Consider the following 24,415-nt stretch of genomic DNA (forward strand, 5'->3'; position numbering starts at 1 on the left):
AGCAATGTGAACCCAAACCGAACTCATATTTTTTGCGTTTCGACACCCTGATTAAAACGGAGTCTGGCCAATAGGAGGAGCCTAAAAAAGAGGCTCGACCTGTCAATTAAACTTGGACGCATTTCGCTAGTTGCTGTTTTCCACTGTGGCCGCCATGACACCAAAATTTATCCAAAATGGAGGATGGTGCTTGGAACGGCAAAGCAGATATTTCGCGACAAAAAAAATTTCAAAGACTGCTTTGATTTCACACTGTAAGTATATATCCTCATATACGCATCTCCAAAATAAGCTTCAACTTTTGCTCCACCACCATTATTTACGCGAAAATGAGATGTTTCCTCGATAACGTTAGGTCTAGGTAAGACCGCAATCCTAAGGAAACAGCAGGAAGGACGCCCCTGATACATAAGATTTTGCATTATATCATTGAATTTCATTTATAAATACATCTTTGTGCATTTTTTATTCAATCTACCTATGTTACATGGCTTGAAAGCAGTCGTCTGCTACGAAGAAGCGGTTCTACCACTCTCCTGGCCTATCACTTCTGCCAGCAACCATTTCTGCAATTCTGGGTCTTCCCAACATGCATCTCTCCATGCAGATGGCGTTGATAAAAGTGGGATCCATCGTTATGGTCTGTCATCAGTGATATCCGTTTCGATCCAATCAATCCAGTTTCTCCAAATTGGTGGCACCCAGTAAATAAGGGTGAGGTATAAGTACTGGATGGCCTGCAATGATAGGGAACTGTATTTTGACCTGTGATTGGCTGGATACCTCAAAATGTGGGTGGAGTCTCAGGTATATGCAGGTCCCGTTTAATACACGGCACTGGTATTCTGTAGTTGAGGCGACCATCGGGGCAGAGAAAGACCGTAATGAGTAGAGGGCATGAATATGCGTGATCATTCACATTATGCAGCCTCTCATATCTGCCACTTTAGAATCAGACAGCTGCTGCTCGCTCATGCACCAATGATGCAGACATTAGCATGTTTCGGAAACTAGAAGCGACTGTGGTACTATCGAGATTACCTTACTGAAAACGGCTGTGTGAACATCAACTTCATTGATTCAGTGATAGTAGACAGTAAAACGTCAACATTATATGAAACAACAAGGCAAGACAAAAGATCTGCGGAGATGTGATGTGATAAAGAAAAAGAAAAAATTGGGATGTGTATCATGACAAAGTCGAACTGGCTATACCGGGACGCTTACACACAGAAAATACAAACAGATGAACGAGTTAAAGTGATGGAGTTTAACATGTAGTTCACAAGTTTCAACCAAGTGAATGTAAAATGTCAGAACGTACCGAGAGACAGACATTGTTTTCATCCATTCTGTGTACGGCTTATTAAAAAAAGGGTGATTCACAGCATTTTAATAAGCCCCCATGTATTTCAGGTCCCAAATCTCATTGTTAACGAAAACAGAAAGAGCTCTAATTAGCTAAAACAAGCGGGTTGTTGCAATGAAAAGTGAAGTGTTGTACAAAACAAAGAAAATACAACAATACAAATGCTGAACGCGGAAGACAAATGCCGGGTAAAATCAGGCTGAAACAGAATCGACCGCAAGACTGCAGGACTATTTCTGCCGTTGAGACTATGTTTTGAATAGTTTTAGTAATTAGCACACCCAGTCGAAATATTTGGTACACCACCGAGGCAGCATGTGGCAAAAATTTCGGCTGTGGGTTCAGTTTTAGAGGAACGCCCCTTGCCTCACTACAGCTGGTGAGAGATCTGCCCCAGCCATGACGGTCAGGAGCAGTGCGCTCAACAGATGGCACTATTTCGCATATCTCCTATTGCCTCTGACTACCCATGTAGGAAACAAATAGTGGCACAAAAATCAGGATGAGATTGATAATATTTTTGGCTGTAGCAAGGAAGAAGCGTTGGTCTGTGTATCTGAAAACTCAAAATGGTCTCATGAGTCACCGTATGCAACTGCGTGGTTGTGTGAAAGGGAAATCGAAACGCAACATTGGTTATTTTTTTCCCACTACACTTCGAGCAAGACTGAAAAAAAAAAAAGAAAAAAAAAATTAATCTACGAGATACGAAAGAGGTGAATGAGCTTAGAAATTTTTGTTCAAAGGCAAGGAAGAGAAATGGGTAAATAAAGAAGAAAGAAGAAAAAAATAAAAATACAGAAACTAAGGACGAACTCAAACAAATGACAAATTTAACCTCATATATAAAAAAAATGGTGGACAGCAGGAAAATATGTGGTGAATATTAGAACAAAATATCATGTCCATGGAACACACGAACACATTTTACAAAAGTATATTTTTTATTATACACAAGAAAACAATTTTTGATCTCCGATCTCTGGAGGAGTCAAGCTCTGCTAAACCTCGCGCTCAGCTTTTAGCGGCAGCTCGTGGAAGCTGGGTCATGCACCACATCCCCCTATTGTCGTCTGCTACTTGGAAGTGAGCATTCACACAATTTTCACACAACGCGTTTCTTCACCTTGCATGGAGCGGACAAGTAGTATACCACGCTGGTCGTAGCCGCTGTGTTACATTCCAAGAACAAAACAATGCACGAAGATTGGGGTTCAGATCACTCAGACACAGATGGAAAGAAACAGCGGTCATCTACTTTCCTTAGAGTCAGAAAACAGCGCAGGAATGGTATGACTAATGCACGGTGACGTTGGCCAAGCAGAGAAAAGAAGAAGTACACTTCCATTCACGTTCAGTGTGAGCCAGACTTTTTCAAATTTCGAAAGTCATTTTTACGATTCCACCTTCGTTTTCAAGAGAGATATTTCACAACTGTGTTCAGTTTGTGTGAATGACTGTGGGAATACCGCAAGCTTGAAATCCATTTTGTTCGGAAGTCTCCCTTGAACATGGGGCTTTCTTTGAGATGTCTTGTGTGCTGTATAGCATCTACAGCATCCAAACATGTCTTTATGGGAGACGAATATACCAAATCATTAAAAGGGGGTGGATGGCAGGTATCTAATCAGTGTGGTGCTTGATTTCGCAGGGTGCACACAAAAATTGACCATGAACTACTGTCTAGCCCTATGCATTCGCACTCTCAGTATTTGACTCGTGAATGCAGTGTTTCGCTACTGCAAGTTTATTTCTGTGCAAAGCTCTGTAATCAATTGGCCTTCTTGAATTGCAGATGACATTAGCAAGTACTTGATTCAGCTTCGATGGGCTGCCGCAAAGAAGCCAAGCGCGAGACCTCTTGAGCTGACCGTGACTCCTCTGGACACCAAAGTTCAAAAATTATTTTCTCGTGTATAAAAAAACTTGTTCAGATTGTTCTATAGACATGACATTTTGTTCTAACACTTGCTGCATATTTTTCTGCTGTTCACCATTTTTTATATTTGGGGTTCATTTGTAATTTTTTCGAGTTGACCCTGACTTTGAGTTTTTGTTTTCACCGATTTATTTTCCATGCTTTCGAACGAAAATTTCTGAGCTCATACACCTCTTTGATATCTCGTAGATTATAATATTTTTTTGGCATCGTTACTCGAAGTGTAGTGAAGCGAGATCGATAAAAAGAGAGTGTGCAAGAGTGGGAAAAAAAAGAATTTAGATTCGCCTTTCACAGCACCCATGGAGTCACTCACACCCAGTGAGTCATGAAAACATTTTGAGCTTCAGATAAGGAGACCAACGCCTCTACCTGCCCAGCGCACAAAAATACTCGGGACCTCATCCCAATTTTTACGCCACTATTTCTTCCTACATGGGTGGTCAGAGGAAATTCTGATTATTTCAAATGCACATTCTGAGACAAATTGTCTTAGGCGGCTAAAACATTCAGCGTAGTGTTTTCTCGTGCTAATAAATCACTGCAATTTTTAAAAATAAAATTGGTGATGGTCAAGCATCACCTCTGGGATGTTTTGCATGGAATAACCTATTAATATTTCTGTGTCCAAGCAAGCTTTCTGTTTGCCCTTAAAAAAAAAAAAAAGCTAATTCTTTACAATTTCCCCTTTTTCAATTGACACCAAAAGCATCACATTTGCTTTTGTACAAACTGTAGTTGCACTATCCTCAGCCTGCATATTACTGAGTTGCATGCACCTTGCTGGTTGCCTTGAGTATATTCATTTTGAAAAAACTGCATCACCAGTTGTTAATCACAGTTCTCAGTGTGATCGTTTTTCCACTTGACTGATAAAATCAATGGGGTCCTCGAAAGCAACAAATACTGTCAGTAAACAGATTTAGGCCTCGCATAAATTTTTAATTGCAGGTTATTTATTTTTTAAAATAAGCTGGCGTGATGTTGACTGAGCTAAATACATACTTACACTGGACTTGTCTGTGTGGATTGTGTGGTTTGAGATTCGTGTTATGCAACATTTTATGCCTGAAGAACGACAAAAGCACAGAAGGGAACATGGAACAAAGTGTTCTTCCTCAGACTCATGGAAAAGTAGCTGCTCTCATTGTTCCACCAGCTCACTTGGGACCTCCAGATTTGTTCAATGGGTCATGCATGCTTATCCCTGAAAAATAGCATGTATTACAACAACTCTTATACATTAAATGGTGCCCCACATAACACTCTTGTTTGAAATGAGGCTCATTTTATCAAAACTATGTGGACAGCACAAAGCATTCCTGTGCCACATACAGCAGTCTCTAAGGGCTGTCACACCTTACGTGGTATGACTGAGACCAAGTTTAAGACCTCAAAAAGGTGAAAATCAGATTTGGAACATGCAAAAATTTGTTACGAGGCCATATGTAGGGAGTGCTATTGGGTAAACATTATAGCGGTATGGCGCGGCACCCTATAGCTTCAAAGCATATGCAGTGCCTTAGGATTTGGGAGGATTCGGGGAGGGGGGATTGGGAGAGGCCTGTACAGTGGCCTGTATCACTCACTGAACCGCTGTAATATCTCACATTTCTGTCGTCCATACCACAGGCGGAGAGTTTTCAATCTGCCGGAGGGGGCCGGGGCACAACTTCCCCCCCCCCCCCCCTTTTCATGCACAGAGGTCGGGAAGGGTGTCGGGAATTCCGTGTTGCGACGTTGTGAGGCAAATTTTTACTGGATTTTCATGATCACTCGCATGAAACACGCGATTCCTAAGATATCCCTCGAAACTTTCATCTTGAGTGTGAGCTGGGTAGACTTCCCGGAGGGGGCCTGGCCCACCCTGAGAAAGTTCCAGGGGGGTTCAGGACCCCCCGCAATCGGCGCCTATGGTTCAGATGATTTCATACGTTTTAGAACATACCAGTGTCGCACTGCCTTCTGTCACATCAGGAAGTGTCTAATTGGGTCACCTGAACTGGGAACGCGAACAAAAATGGAATGAAATATCCCATATGATGCCCGTTTGGCACCTTTTTTTCCCTTGCCTTTTCATGAAACTCGGGGAAAAACAAAAAAACACACAAGCTATCATCACGTTCCACAGTTGTGTTAAACACTGTAAACATAGCAGTCGAGCATCTGTTCACGAACCTTACCCCACAAGATACATTATGAACAGAGGCCGTCTTGAAAATCACAAAAATTCAACACAGCTTCAGAAACGAACAGTATCCAGTAATCTCGCACTCATCTGTTCCTTCCTTGTCCATTTGCTCAAGATCGTTTTTGACTGGCCATCGTGATCAAACAAACCGTCCGCCACCGCCAGCCCAGAATACGCGACTACGGCAGGCTATCGCAAAGAAAGCAGAATAAATTAAAACTTCATAGTTATTAATGTTAAAAGTTTGTGTTAAATTTTGTACTATAATTTAGCTTTTTTTTGCGTCAAAGCTTATAGCAGAGTTGCGGTCAAGTTTAGTTACTGGATAGCGGATTGAGGGTGCAACTCCAGCGGCTAGAATGAGAAGTGTGCCGGGCGCACAGGGGTGGCATCCAATCACGGAGGAGAAGTAAGGAGACCGAACTCCGCTGAAAAACGACGTCCCAATTTATCGAGTCAATTGTTGGCCGCGGCGCGGCGCTCGCGTTCCCTCCGGTACTAGCTCCGCGAAATCGCCTGCACGGCAATGCGCCGTTTGTGCTCGAATACTCTACTAAAAAGCGTTCAAAACGAATGTTTGTTTGATAACCATAAACAACGGGGTCTCCAGTAACGAGTTAATATTTTCTGGTCAGCTACAATTATTTTTTCTTTTCTTTTTTTTTCGATTTCTGCTACCTCGTTTTTGTCTCATAGATGGAAGCTACCTGTCCGATAAAAATGGAATCGGAAATAAGAAGAAAAAAAAAACGAAACTTTAATACGTAAGACAAACGTCTGACATTGCCAAAGGTGTAGTGTCGAATGCCTCCGACGGAATCCTCTGTCGCTTCTTCCCGGCCGTCTCGGGTATCGTGCCCTTCTCTCTGTGGTGCGCGCGTACTTTGACCGCTGCGCTAACACGCTAACATACCCCAAAGGAAGCAAACGTTGTTCCGAAAAGCCACATTTGATTGGTATGGAGGAAAGAAAGTCAGGAGGGAAGAAAGAAAGGTAGAAGCTGTGTAATCGAAAGTCGCCGGATGCGATCTTTCCGAAATCGCGCGTTATGTGGGTCGTTGCATAAACTGGGACTGAGAAGTTTTATCTCCGTACGTGTCAAGCAGTTAAGAGACCTTTGTGTGTGTGAGTGGGGGCAAGGAGGGGCGGTACGCTCTGATGATGGGACACGGTGCGGTTCCGAAGGTTCTGGCACTTAGTTTGTCATGCATGCCAATCGCTCGCTTTTGGGAACTGCAAAATAAAGTCAGGATCTAGTCTATTATTTATGTTGACGAACACTGAAATCTTGAACAACACATTACTTCTACATTATACACTATCGCTTTGGTGTTCAGTTTCAAGTTACTTCTGTACAAGCATATGCTGCTCAAAGCGTTGCACCGGATATTTTACCACCACCACCAAAAAAAAAAAGGAACAATACTGCAACACTACCAATATATACCTACCAGAAACGCTAAAAAGCCCTAATTCCAGTAGATATGGGATTTACCCCCCCCCCCCCCCGGTACACCAAGATGAGAATCGTCTTCGAGAAACAGGAAGTGCATGCACTGAATCCTGTACCACGCGTGTGCAAAACCTGCGACAGAAGTGCGTTCTGGTACCTTGGTATTAAATACGTGTATGGTGGCATGCGAAATATGTAACTCTCTATCCCAGCGGATACGTCACAACAAAAGGCTCCTGTTTCCCAAAGCGTTGTGCATACGCGACAAAGCTCTCGTGCAACAGCTAGAATGCAAATGCGGATTAACCAGGCCAATGACATCATTACCCTACACTGCGAGGTGTTCCCGGGAACTAATACTGATCAATGCAAACCATTATCAATGTACATCTCGTGGTCGTGCGTTGGCGGTGATGTAAATACGCGTACCATCCTGTACGATGTCGGATAACAACCTTTGTGCTTCTTCGGGTGTCATGTTTTATCGCAAATAAAAAAAGAAAAAAGAGAATAGCTTCTTGACTGCGAGAGCACCACGCTTACGGAGACATTCAAGCCGTCCAGCCAACGCGGAGCCCCCTTCACGGCGGCTTCCCCGCATTCTAAAATAAAAGTTTCTCGCTTTGCACTAACAAAAACTGTAGGCGAAAAATTCACGGAGAGATCGTTCCTTGATACACGATAAGCGTGTTTACTTATCAAAATATTTTTTTCTGCTTCCACTGGACACATAAGTACATCTAAAAGAGTGCATTACAGCAACCTTATTTCAGAGGAGCAAGTACCTGACGGAACGCGAGCGCCGCGCCGCGGCCACAATTAGACTCGAGGAATCGAGACCACGCTTTCTCAACGGCGGCTCGGCAGAGTTCGTTCTCCTTACTTCTCCTCCGTGCATCCCAGGTGGGTCAAACTGCCGTAAAATCAGCGTCAAACAGCGGAGGCTGCCATCTTGTGGAACGCAGTTGCCAGACCCGGAAACCCGAAGTTCGCCAGTTACGGCGGCAAAAAACGCCGCTGTTGTCTCTTTGTCATATTTGCTTAAACAAACGAATTTCTTGAAAAATGATGCAGTAAACAGGTAAAAGTTAGTAATAACTAACCCATGTTGCTTTCGACATTCTTAGCGATTGTTGTAACGCTCGCATTGTAACGCATGCACAAGCTAGAATGATAGTTTCGGTTTCGTGGTTGCGGGTTTTGGCGTGCTACATATCTATCATATGCAGGCACATCTGGAACTACATGTTGAGCCAAAGTCTGTCTGAAATTTTTTTCATATACTTGCGAAGGAGGGGGAGGATGGAACGTTCAACACTCCGCATTACAATACTGCTAAGGGTAAAACCTAATTGATAAATGCAGACGTCCAAAGACCACGAAATGTGACCACACCTCGATGGCATAATCCTGATGTGAAGCCTCCATAGACCAGAGAGAAGGCGTAGCAAAAAAAAGAAAAACAAGACATCTACCAAAACGTTACATATCATTGACATGATGCTTCCTCTTTTCCTCTACCGTGATTACTCAAGCGGCTCAGTTCTAAGGTACAGCAGTGACGAACTCTCACCCTCTTCCTGCACCAAAACGAGTAGCCTACAGCAAGCGTATATTGGTATGATGGTTGATCACAGTGGGAACAGCATACTTCTGATTATGGAAAGCAGTCTCAATATAGCTTATCCCTCCTTATTGGAGAAAATCTTCTTCACTGTGATGAGCATACATACAGGCAAAGCGCATATGTTGCTTTGCAACCACTTGTCATCTGTACATTTTAGATTTTCGTATAGAGACAACGCTTTGAAAGTGCACAAGTGAGATATTTTACTGAAGGCACAGTGCGCGTGATTTCAAAGTTCCTCGGAACGACGTGCCAGTCAGACACAGGTAACGAGCATGGTACATGACAGAGCTCATGCCAGATATGTTGTACATGTCCATACATAAACAAATTTTACTTCAAGGCAATAAGTAGTTACGTCCAGCACAGTAATGCCACTATGTGTGCACACATTTTGTGTACGCAATGACGGTGTTCCACATTTCACTTCTATCAAGTAGGAAGAGTTTGTGTGGAAAAAGCAACAAGCATATGGGTGGGTGAATATGAATTTTGCAGATATTAGTAACGTGTAATACGAACCATTTACTTATCTTTTACAGCTGCACAGATTTCTTAATTGTATGAATGCCTCAACTCATGTGAAAGCGAAGCAAAAAAGTTTTGTTAAGAAATCTATAATCAGTGATCTACAACAAAGTATACCTCATTTGTGCATATGCTTTGTGAACGTAATCACTGTTTCACATCTTACGTCTAATATAGTTAAAAACGATAAACCCCCTGCGCAGGAAAAGACGAGAACGGAACCCAAAAACGATGAGGACACCACACTGAACTGCCAACCAAAGAATTTTTATTTTGTGAAACGAAGCCTTAAAGGAGCTCTGAAAGCCAACTCAAAAATTTTCCGTTCCTAACGCGTTGTGGAAGCAGGTAACTTAACTTGATGTTTAACACGAAAATTTTCTCTGTGCGCGATGTTTTTCGTAGAAAAAAAGACACTGGAACATCGCCGCGCGTGTTCCCACTCGACTCGCTCCTCCGGGTCAAACGAGGAGGAGAAAGAAAAAAACGTCATTGGTGACGTAATAAAAGTTGAAAGCGGCGATCGCGCTTCTATCCGGGTCAGTGCTAACCGGTTTACTTTTCTTTCTTTCCGTTTTCTTTCACCCTGCTTTCTATCTGTCAAGGGATGAATAAGGGAGGACCTCGATATTCATGGTCGTGAAACCCCCGTTCTCGAAATTCATGTTCTGGAAACAAGGAAAAGGGGAAATGCTGCTTCGTAAGATTATATGCCGCGCTTAAGAACATAACATCACTATTTAACCACTCAAATTCAGGAATTTTCTAGCAGTCGTATTGCCAACTGTAGGAATTTTCTATATGTGCTCAAGTCGCCTTAGCGAACGAAAGACACATTTAGAAGCCATTTGGCTTAGCAGGGCGGCATGTTGGTTGCTTAGTTGTGTGCTTGCAATATTATGGGTGGGTTAGTCGCAGTTTGCCGTTGGCAGTTTTCCGCGCGCAACATGTGCATTTTATAGTCAGCTAAAATTTACGCTAGTCACGTGTTGTTTCGGTGCACGCTGATATGTCGTCGGACGCAAACTTAACCGGCGTTGTCGGTCATTATATGGTTGATAAAACTGATGCACTATATGGTGACAAAACAAATGGCGCCGAGCACGGATGAACTCAAACTTGCGTGTCTGCGTCGTCCACATTTGTAGTCTGCATCGGCCAATTCTCGTTTAGCTCGATGGTTGGTAAGTTGACCATAAATTGTGGTGGTCTTATGACACTGCTTGGCTATGTTGGTGTGTAACACAGGCAATGAATGTTCAACTCCTGATGCCACGATGTGCCGGCAACGGCATATTGCGATAGATTTCACTGGATTGTATCTGACAACGTATGGGCAAGAACACTCCTCCAGCTGAATAAGGAATTAACTGAATGGCTAACAAAGTTGCTAGTCAAAGTGACGGGCACTAGTGATCATAGCGAATTAGTGATATAGCGTATATTGGTATAATGACATAGCGGACGGAATTAGTGGTCATAGCCATGCAGGGATCATTTCGAGGCGTGAAGTGAAGCAGCGCTTAGTGCAGCACTGTGTTTATACGTATTGCCACCAACAACACAACAAGAAACAGCCACCACGATAACGAACAGCATACAAAACACAGACACGGACATAACAGCGTTCAACTGGCACCTGAAGTTTATTTTCATAATCCACCTACTCTGGAAGGTCGCTTTAGAGAAAGCAAGGTCAAGCGGGGAGAGGTTGACCGATTTTCGGTTGACTTCGCTCGGGGAGTTCAATGAGGAGGCCTCTACAATCTTACTGTCTAACCCTGAACAGTGTCTGTAGACCAGTCTTCGTTTATGTATCTGATAAACCAAAGAAAAAGCAATAGAAACCTCTTCCACCGTTGCGGCGGGGTTCCGAGTGAAAAATAGCAGACGACGTTCTTCGAAACCAATCAGGGGCTCCACTTTTCTGACGTCAAAATGACGCAAGCGTCTCGACGGCTCGTTCCGGGTATTGCCACCGTTGCGCACGGTCGCGATTTTCAAAATCGAATTCTGCGATATTTATGCACCTGTTGATAGTATTACTTCGCATGGTGCATTTTAATATGCTTATTAACCACTTGGTTCAAAAAATGCTAGTGATTAAAGTGCTTTCCTAGCTCCTTTAAATACATGAGACCTCCTCTCCCCCTCATGTTGGACTTCCTGTTTACACCACAAAGATAAATACAGGGGTTACTGACGCAGTTACTACCTGCTTTTTTATCTCATGCGCCTCTCAAAAGAGAAGGCTACTTTGTTTTTTACACCTGAACAAAAGTTTTGTTTTTCGGAATTCTGCTTGACATCCCACACATAATGTAAAAACCCAGAGACTAGGGAACACGAACGGACAGACACAAACACGATGTCTTTTCACACAAGTCACACACGTCAAACATGAAGTCAAGTCAAACGAACACAAGTCAAACACGAAGTCACGTTTGTGTCTGTCCCTTCCTGTTCTCTAGTCTCGGGGTTTTTACATTATGCATCATCTTCACCAGCTCGCTTGCTTCCTAGCCATTTTTTCATTGTCACACCCATATGTCAATAAGTGGTCCCCCAATGCACCGTATCTATTAGAGGTATTAGTTGAATGTTCTTTTAAACGAGTGTTCATGCACCTTTCAATTAAAAACAACTGAAAAAATTTCTACTCATCTATGAAAAAACCCCAGTGCTTTATCAACCAGCCAAAACACTCGCTCTGTTTATGCACCTTGATGATTCCCCCGATATATACCTTATCACACTTTCGTGGTATAGAGTAAACTATATGAATATGGCATTCTGCATCTTTCTTCCCGTGATCACCAACCAGGCCAAGTTTTAACCGGTTTTCATGTTATATCTAGTCAATCAGGCTTTCTGTTAATTCATGTGAATCACCAATCAACACCAATCAATCTCTTTTCATGTTACGTCAATATGCTTGCATATGTGGAAAACTGAAAGGTATATGCTACGTGTGAATAGGAATGTCATCAGACTGGATGGTGGGAAAGGTCTTTTACGATACAGATAAACACACACCGTTCTTAAGCCCCTTTCTTTGAGTGTGGAAGGGGATGACGTGAACGATACGGTTGCAAAAAGAGGTGCATGAAAGCGGTTCCACTTCCAAACCAGACTTTTAAGAGAAAAGTTACACGGTGGTTAAAATTGATTCATGGAGTACTTGCGAGGGATTCGAAGTGGTTATGCAACTTGCTTTATCAAATATAACCACCACCAAATATATTACCAAATATATATTTGCGAATAAATCCAGTCTATCATTATCATACACTGTGTGTTATTATTCCACAACTCAGTCGCAAAAATATTTGTAGTTACGAATAGCGTTTGAAACAATTTTCATTGGCAAATCTTCGCAACATAGCTCTCAGGGTCGTTGGAGAAGAAAATTGTTTCACAAAGCACTTGTGACAGAAAACATTCTTCACTTGCGAAAGCGAAAACGAAGCTGCCTACTTCAAGTACTGCCGTTCATTGGCAATCACAAAACATAATCTGCGCACTAACGAAGAAGTGTTTTGCCAACACACGCAGGACGACGGGCATGAATGTACAAATGTAGTCACTTCTTCGCACAATGTCGTCGTAGAGAGATGCGTCGTAGAGTTACGCTGGGCACCTTCTTCACCTACATCATCCAAAGCAGCCTCAGCTGGCTGGCGAGCATCACAATATTTAAGGAACATCACAGTCCACAGACACAACTGCACAGAACGGACAGGATCGTGCGTCCGCAGTGATTGGAAATACCGTGAACACATCCACACACCCACTGAGGAGCGACGGCAGCCATAACTCACGCTGGATTGGATACGGATTGAAGTGGCTATTTTGAGAAATAGCATGCTCGGTGCACATTGTTTGCAGATAATTTCTACTTCGGTACAAATCTAGGTGGCAGATTTTTCGATGTTGGCAACAACCGTCCCACAAGATGGCGATCCCCGTTGTTTTACGCGGGGAATGGGCCGAAATACATGGCAAGATGGCGACTTTGACCCACCTGGTGCATCCAATGCATTGCTCCGTAGACGAAAGCGTGCTGGGCGAACGCAAAGCATCCTGGACAGGTCCTGGTCGTACGTCAAGGCACACGTGACCTTAAAGATGGCGGCGCCCGCGATCGGCGGCCAAACCGTTTGTAAACAATGCGGTTGTTGTTTCTGGACGACGTTTTGGATGTTTTTCGATCACGGTAATTATTTTTACCCGATAATCTCACAATAAAACGCACAGTTTTACACGTAAAGCCTCGTATTGTTGACAACTTCCAAAGATGTGATGGCGACCGCGCGTTAAGAGTTACCGAGCCGATGCGATGTACTTAAACTAAGGTGAAATGGGCTACCATGTTGCGGAAGAAGCACCACATAGTTTACGCTGGCAAAATACGGTCATCTCTTGGTGTTATGACGGCGAAAATATGTCGGTAAGCGGCAAAACGACATGTAAACAAAGTCACATGACCTCAAAATGACGTTTTCTATGACGTGCGACCAGGACAAGATGGCAGTTTTGCCAAAAGCACCCGCTTGAGGGTAGTTACAACAATGGCGGGTTTGTGTCACCCCTGCCGGGCGCCGGGAAATAAGCGCACAAAACTGGGGGAGACGTGACACGTTTTCCGGCAAACGCCCGAGGTCGAGAGGAGGGAGAGGGCGAACAGACGGAAGTGACGTTGCCCACTGGCTGGCATTCAATATGGCGGTGTGGTGGAGCGCGAGCGCCGATGTGTATACAAGTCGTGTGTGTGTGTGTACTTTTCGTCCAACGTTTTGTGGTTTTGTTTCGTCGCGCTTGTCCTGTGTGCTACCAAAACCCTGTTTGCGCCCCTTGTCCATGCTTCGTACGCCAACGTCGCTGTGAATTAGTGCAAACGACAGCGTGAAGCATAACCAGCATAACTTTGTGTGTGGCGGGCGGATTCGGACGTGCGGTTCGCCGCGAAATTTGCTTCATGAGAATGTATTAACATCTGATGAGGAAAGTTCCGACTTTTGCTTATTTCTAACATAGGCCTGAGCATTCCTTTGGTAGAATTTTGGTGGAATGCCTGCACGTCAGTTGATGGGCAATCATGTGGCAAATGCTGTGTAGCATATGCGTAGACGGTATTAGCCGGCACTTCTTCACTCACACTCAGCATTTCTTCCTGCTTTTGCCTTCGTATTAGCCAGCTGTGTTGTATTCTTGTGGGTAGCCGTTAACAGTATGGCATGAGCATTTCCAGTGCAGCAAAGTATTCTGTATATTGACGTATGGACAAGAAAAAAGGGATTGAATCCCCTGAGCCGCACGTAAAATACGATTATACGTATATAAAGTACGAGGCGCTGCCGAGTGCAGTGTCACAGTCATTAGTGTTGAGCACTGTCTCGGTTACCTCTGCTTCGAGCACCAGGTGCCTGCCCACGGCAGATGACCCCAGAATTTCGGTCATAGTTGGACTAACGAGTTGCTTTAATAACGAGGAAGAAATGCATGGTGCTTCTATGGGGAAGAAACGGTTCCCTAGAAAACAGGTCACAAAATGAGGATGTCATTAACGAGTGTCGACTGTATATGCTGTGACGAAGGGTCCAGATGTGAAAGCAGGTTGTTCGTGTCTTTCACTGCTAGCTATTGGCTTTCCAGCAAATCATGCTGTTCATGGTCTTTGCACAGTGGTGACCACTGCAGGGAATTTCCTGCAGCCTAGGTGAATTTGTCCATTGTTGTTTGGGGAGGGGGGCGGTTTCTTTGTCGGAGCGTGTAGTGGGGGAGGGGGAGAGGGAAATCCAATGTCTAAACTGACTTCCCCCCCGCCCACCCCTGGATCCGCCACTGAGCAAGAAGCATAAAAACACTGTTCTCCACGAGAAGACAAAAAAGCAATCGGAAAAAGGAATCAATGCCAAACACACTTACAATTAAAACTTGGCAGCAGTGATTTATCCAGACCTCCAACAACACCATAATTTTTTTTTTCGCCTTGCAGCCTCTGCAGGTGATGACCACCTCTGTAGCTTCTTGCGACAGCACCCGCGGCACAACTTTTTGGATAAACCATGCTTCCCAGTGCTAGTGTGACATCGTTTCATGACTACAACATCCTCAGCTCTATTTTATTTCTTAACGAACAAGACTTTGTGGCAATATAACTTGCAGTTGTCCAGTTCACAGTTACAAAACGGTATTGCCATGTTGAGGCCTACACCTGTCCTCCTTTTCTGTTGATAAAGGTGATTAGCATGGAAAGATGGCATGGTGATTTACCCCTTTGTGTCTCCCAGCCGCAGGAAAACTTTCCACCACGCGATTAGCATGTGAGCTGTGATAGCTCTCCTGTGGTGTAGCACCAAGTACCAACCGGCATTCCTTTGGTAGGCGTCACCACTTGAAAGTTGGCTTCACCTAATACTTCCGTGTACTGCGGGCAAGCCCACTTCAACGAACTTATTGTTGCGGAATTGTTTGTTTGCAATTTTTGCGGAACTTTTCTATTCATTTATTTGTGTTGCGGGAAAGCCAACTTCAACCTGACATTGTTTAGCAATAAATTACGTTAGATCAGTGCGGCTGTGGCAGCTTGAATCTCCTTCTCAACCTCATTATCGAAGCAACTTTGTGGGCAAAGCAAGCTGCCATGGCCCTATTAATCTAACCTAACTTCACTAAACTAACCTAAGACATCATAGTCTTTGTTTAGTGGTCATTTAGGTTAGATTAGTGTGGCTATTGCAGCTTGCCTCTCGCTCCCAACTGCATTATCTAAGCGGTTTTGGGGGCAAAGCAAGCTGCCATTGCCCTGTTAATCTAACCTAACTTCAGTAAACTAACGCAAGACAGACATCAGCAACTTGGTTAGTACCAAAAATGGAGAAAAAAAATCTGCAAAAGCACACTAAACAGCGAGGTAACAAATATTTCAGCAACGCTCAGCATTCCTCGAAGTGGGCTTGTACAACAATACACGAAAGTGTTAGGTGAAGCCAACTTTCAAATGGTGACGCCTACCAAAGGAATGCCGGCGGACGGCAAATCCAGAAGATGTGGGTTCGAGTCCTACAGCTGGCTAACCTTTTCAGTGACTTTCATCTTTCGTCGTTCATTTCATAGGCAATTTGAGGCTTTGTATGTGTTTGCCCTTTCTATGTCGTTCCAGCCTCAGAACATCAGTTCTCTCTTGTGCATATCAAGACTGTGAACAACAGGAGTAGAAGAAGAGTAGAAGACACTGAACAACAGTGAACAACCACCGTCGTCATATACACACGCAAGTCCACGCTCCTCGAACTGCGCAAGTTTGGGGCGTTGTCATCGTCGATAGGTCGTGTCAGCAGGAGACAATCGCCTTGTCATAGCAGCGATCACAGTAGTCTTTCTTGGATCGCACCCCCAGCATGTAAATACAAAATACTGCGAAATACCACCGGACTTTAAAGATCAAAACACCCACTCTTCGCCTATGCAGCGCCAAACAGCACCACCAGCGACCCGTACAGCACGAGAGCCCTCTGGACAGCACTGCAAGAGAAGAGCGCCACCGCTTCAGTCACGTGACTTCCGGTCTTTTTCTTTTTTTTACATTTTCCTCCTCTCTCGACCTCAGGCGTTTGCCGGAAAACGTCTCCCACAAAACTGCAATGAAAGGTCCCGCTAGTCGCAGTAGGCGAGTTACCTCCCGAAGGGCTCCTACGTGGGAAGTTGCGGAGTTCGGCACTAAACCCGAGGATTTCACGTTCGCTTGAAAATGAATCTTGTTGGTACTTGATTCCTCTGAATATTATGCAGCGATAACTACGAGAACACGAGCACGCGCAAGTTTTAAACAAAGAAAAAAGAAATAGAGTCATGATCGATCGTACAGTACTGAACACATTTATATTTTACCGAGACGTCATAGGGAATATTTTCAAATGGCATATTTTCAAGCAAAAATAGCGTATTTTCGTTTAACATAAGTGAGGAGACAAGCGAGCTGGTGTATACATGTACGATTGAACGGAAACATCTCGTTGATTTCCGTTCAAGCGTATTTTCAAATGCTTCCGTCGCTCTCTTTTTGACAGATTCTCCTTATTCAAGAAAATTTGAGAGAGAAAGAAAAAAAGAAAAAAAGAGACTTTTGGTGGCTTTTTCTTGTCGCCGATGTCACCCAAGCAATCCTCGGAGCAGACTGTCTCAACAGTTTCAAGCTGCTCGTTGACGTCAACGGCAGGCGCCTCATTGATCGCTCAACGTCCCTGTCAGTCTGCGGCCTTAACCTCCCTGCACCACCATCCCGAGTACTATCTTGCACTGCGCCGGACGTCCCCTTCGCCTCTATCCTGAAGGATTTCCCTGCGTTGACTCAACCACCCGACTGGACGAAACCCGTACAACACGACGTTGTTCACCACGTTTCCACCCGTGGCCCACCAGTTCACTTCCGCCCCCGGCGCCTCGCACCCGAAAAGTTCCGCGTGGCAAAGGCAGAATTTGACCACATGCTTGAACTTGGTATCATTAGGCCATCATCCAGTACGTGGGCTTCGCCGCTGCACATGGTGTCAAAGAAGACCGCGGACGGCGACTATCGTGCATTGAACAAAGCAACCATCCCCGACCGCTATCCCATCCCGCACATCTTGGACTTCTCAGCTCATCTCGAAGGCGCCACCATGTTCTCGAAAATAGATCTCGTCCGCGCTTACCATCAGATTCCTATGGCCGAGGAGGATATACCAAAAACCGCCATCACGACCCCATTTGGCCTGTTTGAGTTCCTTTGAATGCCCTTTGGCTTGCGGAACGCTGCCCAGACTTTTCAGAGGTTCATCGACAACATCATTCGCGGATTACCATTTGTCTACGCGTACATGGATGACCTTCTCGTCGCAAGCCGCTCCCCAACAGAGCACGAACATCATCTTCGGGCGCTCTTTACCCGCTTACAACAGAGCGGCATCATTATCAACGCCGCTAAGAGCGAATTCGGAGTCGGAGAACTCGACCGCCTTGGCCACCATGTCAACAGCCAGGGCATCATGCCTTTACCATCCCGAGTCGCTGCCATTCAAGACTACCCGCAGCCCGCTTCCGTGACCAAACTACGACAATTCTTGGGGCTGGTGAATTTTTATAGGCGCTTTGTGCCATCATGCGCAGCCAAACTGAGTCCCCTCGAAGCTCTGCTCGCCACCAAGCGCTCGAAACACTCTGTGCTGGCTTTGGACCCCTGAAGCGGCAGCTGCCTTCCAGGCAATCAAACAGGCAATCGCTTCATCGTCCCTTCTATTCCATCCTCAACACGACGCCCCAACGTCCATCATGGTCGATGCATCCAGCACAGCTGTCGGCGCCGTCCTCCAACAACGTATCTCTGACGCTTGGCGCCCTCTAGCATTCTTTTCACGCAAGATGAAGCCCCAGGAGACTCGCTACAGTGCCTTCGCCTCCATCCTTCTCAGTTTCCCGCGCCAGACAGCCGCTTCGCTCACATCCACATCGACTTGGTGGGACCACTCCCAATATCATCCGGCTATCGTTACATCTTCACCATCATTGACCGCTTCACCCGTTGGCCCGAGGCTGTACCGGTACCCGACGCCACTGCATCCACAGTTGCAGCCGCCCTCTTGAACACCTGGGTGTCGCTCTTCGGTGTACCCTCTATCATCACGTCAGACCGAGGTCCCCAGTTCGAGTCCGCCCTCTTCTCCAGACTCGTCAACACACTGGGCTGCAAGCGGATTCGAACAACTGCCTACCACCCGGCGTCAAACGGCCTCGTGGAGCGCTTCCACCGACAGCTCAAGGTTGCCCTCCGGGCTGCTCCCGAAACACCCTGGCCAGAAGTCATACCGCTCGCGCTCCTGGGGATCCGTTCCACCTTCAAGCCTGACATAGGCTGCGCCGTCGTCGAGATGGTATACGGCACGTCCCTACGCCTCCCCGGAGATCTCATTTGCCCGTTGCCAGGCAGCACTGCTCTCTCACCAGCTGACTACGTTTCGCGGCTCCGCCGTACTATGGCCGCCCTTCGTCCAGCAACATCTCGGCCCTCGCGTGTGTCCTCGGCCTTCCAGCATCCCGACCTCGCCTCCTGCACACACGTCTTTGTGCGCTGTGACGCTGTACGGAAGCCCCTGCAACCGCCCTACACAGGCCCTCACCTCGTGCTGCGCCGTCCACCCAACTTTTACACCATTCAGCTGAACGGCAGCGAGGACACTGTTGCCTTAGAACGGCTTAAGCCGGCATACGTCGACGCTGTACCACCGTTGCCGCCCTCCTTCTCCGTGGAGCTACTGTACGACTCACCCTCCACGGCAGGCTGTCCGCTCACTACTCCAACTACTCTTCTCCCACAGTCGCCTCCTCGGCTGTCTCCCAGACTCAGACCGCCCCGACAAGTCACTTGGGCTCCCAAGCTCGTTTCTATTCGCCAGCTTCCAGCGCTTGGCTAGGGGGGAGGCCCTGTGGCGGCATTGCCAGCGCACATAATAAATAGCCTTGCCTCGCTCAGCCCGAGCTCTCGCTCTGACCTGGCAATTCCACCGCCATGTTGTTGCCTGGTCTCGTTAGTGTTTAGTAGCACTACACGTCATATCATTGACCATTCTTTCATGCGCCGTACGTTGACAGAGATTGGAAAATCGTTTCCATCACTGTTGATGCACAACGGGTTGAAGTTGTGCACGTGCGCACCAGAATCCAGGTTTATTTTGATGGGCGCACTTTCTTCGTGAAATACTTCGGCGCGTCCGGAAACAGGGCTGGAACGGCATCGTCCGCTAGCAGCGACTTGTCCCTCGGAATTTCAACGTTTTCGTCGCCAATGATGTGCCGAAGAATCCGCATGGTATACCCTTCCTCGAATTACCGTTCACACACAACGCAGTCAATTGTCAGTCCTTTCGCCGCGCGCTTTACGTTACGCGTCCACTCTTATCTGCGGATAGTTTCCTTCGGTGGTTGGAACAGGAAGACCTCATGTTCGTCCTCACGGTGGCATGGACCATGTCGTGAAGACTGGATACCCAGACTTCGCTGAGTGACACACAAAAGCGCCCAAAGAGACAAAAATTGAACAAACAAATGCTCGAAACGACACACGTTGAGTTGACAAGTAAGCGTCTGCTTCCCGCGACCCGACTCGCCTAGTGGTTGCAGCGCCCTCTGCGACGCCAGAATTTGTCATTGCGGTTTGCGCTTCCCTATCGCATGGCATGTATATGGCGCCCGGCACACTTCTCCCTCTAGCCACTGTAGTGCAACCGTACGGTCACCGGCCCCCCCCCCCCCATCTTGCGAAGCTCAAAACATTCCCGTCCGCGACTCAGCTGCATATTCTGCATGCGCCTTTGCGTAGCATTTTTGTGGTGTCATGCCTGCCTGCTGTGGTTATGGGTGTACAGCCCGTACTGGCAAGATACCGGGGACGACATTTCACAAGTAAGTGACTTAGTTTTACTAATAAATGTGATTTATTAGTCCACGAGCGGGGCGACAAAACGTTGCTGTTGAAGCATGTGCGCGGCACTTTGTGACTCGTATCTCAAGATCTAAACGTTAAACTTTAAGCAGTACGTTATCTGGATAGAGATATTGTGATAGTCCAGACTTCCTGCAGTTCACGGGTATGGTCTCGGCACGTAGCAGGCGTTGAAGTGCGCTTGTCAGGTGTGGGATCTACGGCTCAGTTTGTTGGTCACGGTATCGATGATGGCTTGCTTGGATCAGCCTTGTCATCCCTGCCTAACTGATGCATTCAATGCATTAAATTGTTCAATGCAAGTTCCCTCACAGCCACCCATAACATTTAAAAAAGTGTGTGGTGAATGTTAAGCGAAAGGACTGGACGCCGTCGAGGACATCACTGGTCTGCAGCAGACATTTTAAAGACAGGTGCTTCGACAGAACAGGGCAAACCGTTCGACTGAGGCCTGACGCTGTGCCCAAAAAGTTCGACTTCCCAGAACACCCAAAAGAAAGTAATAATGCATACGTCATATGTAGAGGCCGGATTTATATGCACTAAAAGCTGGTTGAACACACATGCATGAAAAATTCATTAATCTTGCTCAAAATATGCACCTCTAGAAATTCACTTGCATGCATTTAAAACACGCAACAAATTCACTGGGGCAAAAGTATCTTACTTTATGCAGTGTACAAAAAGCATGCAGAGTTGAAAGCATGCAGAGTTGAAAGCATAGATCGAGAAGTTACCAGTCAAAAGGAACTCCCTACGAAGTTACCGTGTGAAAAATGTAAGGTAATATCGAAGTTATTCAGCCCGGAACGTAACTCGCAGTTACGGAGTTACTTAAAAAAGAGAACGAGTTACTCCCAAGTTACTTCTTTTTTTCAGCTGGGCCGTCGACTTTCGTCATTTTTCAGCCTGAGTCGACTTGAATCGTAATTTTTCCAGCTACAACAGGTGTGCAGTAGGCTGTTTACATGCAAAGGATAGCCATACACAAAAGTACAAGTGAAAATATACTTATTAAAGTCATTAGGAATTATGTTATGACTCTGCGTGAACGGGAAAACCTTAGCCAAAAATCTGAAATAGAAGGAACACTATACACGTAACTATACTTATTAAAGGTATGATACAATAGCATTGAATAGGTATCACAGATCAAACAATATTTTTTATTAACAGTAATCACAAGTTTTCAATGAATCAGAAGTGATAGCGCATTTAATCAAAGAAGATATTCTTAATCAATACGATTACAATCAAATTACAAGTGCTATTATAAAAAGTCTGAGATGTTAGAATCTGATAGGTGTAAGTAATTTCGAACACAATAGCTAAGTTTAATATTCCAATGTGACACAAATTTAATTTCTATTGAAGTGAATAGCACAGACATAAGGCAATAATTCAAATCAACACATAACATTAATATAGAATCAATGATAGGCATGTAGGGAAATAATAGCTACACCATATCAAAACGAGAAAACGATCACCGCATTTAATCAAAGAAGATATTCTTAATCAATACGATTATAAACAAAATTACAAATTGTATTTTAAAAAGTCTAATATTCCAATACATGAGAACCATCAGTGCAATAGTGGGAAGTTCTGATAGTTGTATGTAATTAAATGTGAACAGCAGAGACCCTGGAAGACTATGGGACACGAACACAAGACGAAATAAAATCTATACCACTACATTGATTAATCAAAACAACATAGTAATCTATCATTCAGAAAATCAGAAGAAGAAAAAATCAAACTCATCAGAAAATAGACATGTTAAAAATGAACTTCACCACATAGCACGCTCCTAGCCAACAAACAGAACAAAGAACGACACGAACACAAGAGGAAATAAAATCTATACCACTACAAAGAAGATATTTCACTTCACCACATAGTACGCTCCTAGCCAACAAACAGAACAAAGAACGACACGAACACAAGAGGAAATAAATCTGTCATAACATTTCGAGCGCAATAGGGAATCTCAGTTTCATATTCCAACATTACTCAACTTTTAATTTCTTATTAAGTGAACAGCATAGACGTAAGGAAATAACGAGAAACAGCACAATCAACAGCTACAATTAATAGAGAGCCAAACCTGCGCACCATCCAACACATAGAGAAATAATAGCTAATCAATCTATCAAAGGCGAAATAGCACAGACGCTGAAGAACAGAGGAACGCGCGGCGACACGTAAACAACAACAGAGGAAAATAATCTATCATTGAACCATCATAAAATCGACCAATATACAATTTTCATTCTAACAAACACTACGAACCTTGATGGATGTATCCAAGACGTAGAAAATGTGCACTTTTTTCACTCCTTTCCTCAAAGCCAGGAGACCTTATGTCTCTATCTATGTGACCGTGCATGCTTTATCACTCAAAGGGTTAGGGGCCATATTACTTCGTCCAGCAAACGGGGCGCTCTAGAGGTCAGATAAGAGAGTTCAAAGGCGATATATTTTATTGTGCAGCGCAAATAGATGTCGATATCACTTGAGGGGATCACTATCTTTTCGTATCCTTTCCTTGAAACGGAAATCTTTCGTCAAAGTGGTTGACAAGTCGACTAAGTTTGTAGAGATGCTATATCGTTATTGAACATGTAGAGAAAGTCGAAATTATTAATTGGTAGCAACGGTACTCAATCAAAAACGAGAAACAAATTTAATTACATAAATTTTTGTAATATCTTGCAACAGAAATTTCTAATGAACCACACAGAGATATTAAATGTGAAATGCAACTCAGAGTTATGAAGCATTCCCATCTTAGAGGTACTTACTTATGTCAAGCGAGTGAACAATTGGAACAAATACAAGACAATAATTATTTCAGGCAGCGACTTCACAACTCATAGAATATCAGTCGAGTGAATACTTGAAACAAAATCAAAACAATAATTCTCACGACAGGTGGAGATTAGAGCATTAAACTTTAAGATATGCTTTTAATTAAGTGTAGACGTGCACTTGAAAACAGAAGAGACAATTGCTCTACACTGAAAAGATGGACAGATTTTGTACTCGATACCATAAGTCATGGGAAGATGTGATAAAAAACTGCTTCGAAAAGGAGGAGCCGCGAAACGATTTCATTATCGCTGCATTTCAATAAGTCCTAGACATGGTCGTATTCGGAGATATGGTACAAACTACAGAACTGAAGGTGCAAGAATTTATATGCCAAATCTACAATACTTATAAAAATATCTGCACATCAACGTCGGAAGGGCCACTGGGATTGATGGCGGAGTTTTTGAGGTTTGCCAACGAAGAATTGAAATACACTAGACCAGATGTAATTGTAATCATTGCAATGGGCATTGCGTACATCAAGAAAGCAGTCGGATCAAATTATCATATACAAGCGGTCTATATCGCACGATTCATTACGTATTTGTTGAAATTCCACATATCTGAGATGGAAAGTACATAAAATCTTATCATGTGATATGTTCCACTACCACGGCAAACGCAATTATTCTACCAGTCAGTGATGTCGAATGAATAGAAGTTCAATATTGTTGTGCAAGGTCTGATGTATCATCATTTATTGAAACTCAACAAACATATCAATTGCGGTGGACCACCGGACGATTTTCATCTAATACTCTCTTGTACACCATTCAAGAATCGTCATACAAAGAAAGGAAACATCAATAAGAGACTCTGCAAGTTCATCGCGACATAGTGCAAGTTGTTGAAGCAATACAAACACGGCGACAACATATCACCTGCGTTAATCAACGCTGGATTCAAGCGCCCAATAATCAGAATAAACTACTTGATGTCTTCGGAATTTATG

General features: G+C 44.5%; 1 long non-coding RNA gene across 2 annotated transcripts; it reads right to left on the minus strand.

Annotated features, from left to right (window-relative positions):
- Positions 1-447: 447 nt before the first annotated feature.
- On the minus strand, positions 448-5,671 carry LOC135393047 (uncharacterized). 2 transcript variants are annotated; one of them, XR_010422403.1, is made up of 3 exons: positions 5,492-5,671; positions 4,318-4,515; positions 448-737 (listed from the first exon to the last, which is right to left on the minus strand). It is a non-coding gene; the product is annotated as an uncharacterized LOC135393047 (long non-coding RNA). The 2 variants fall into 2 exon arrangements; XR_010422404.1 differs by having other exon boundaries at positions 448-3,250.
- Positions 5,672-24,415: the final 18,744 nt, after the last annotated feature.

The sequence above is a fragment of the Ornithodoros turicata genome, chromosome 4, assembly GCF_037126465.1.
Source record: "Ornithodoros turicata isolate Travis chromosome 4, ASM3712646v1, whole genome shotgun sequence".
In the NCBI taxonomy this organism is placed as follows: Eukaryota; Metazoa; Arthropoda; class Arachnida; order Ixodida; family Argasidae; genus Ornithodoros; species Ornithodoros turicata.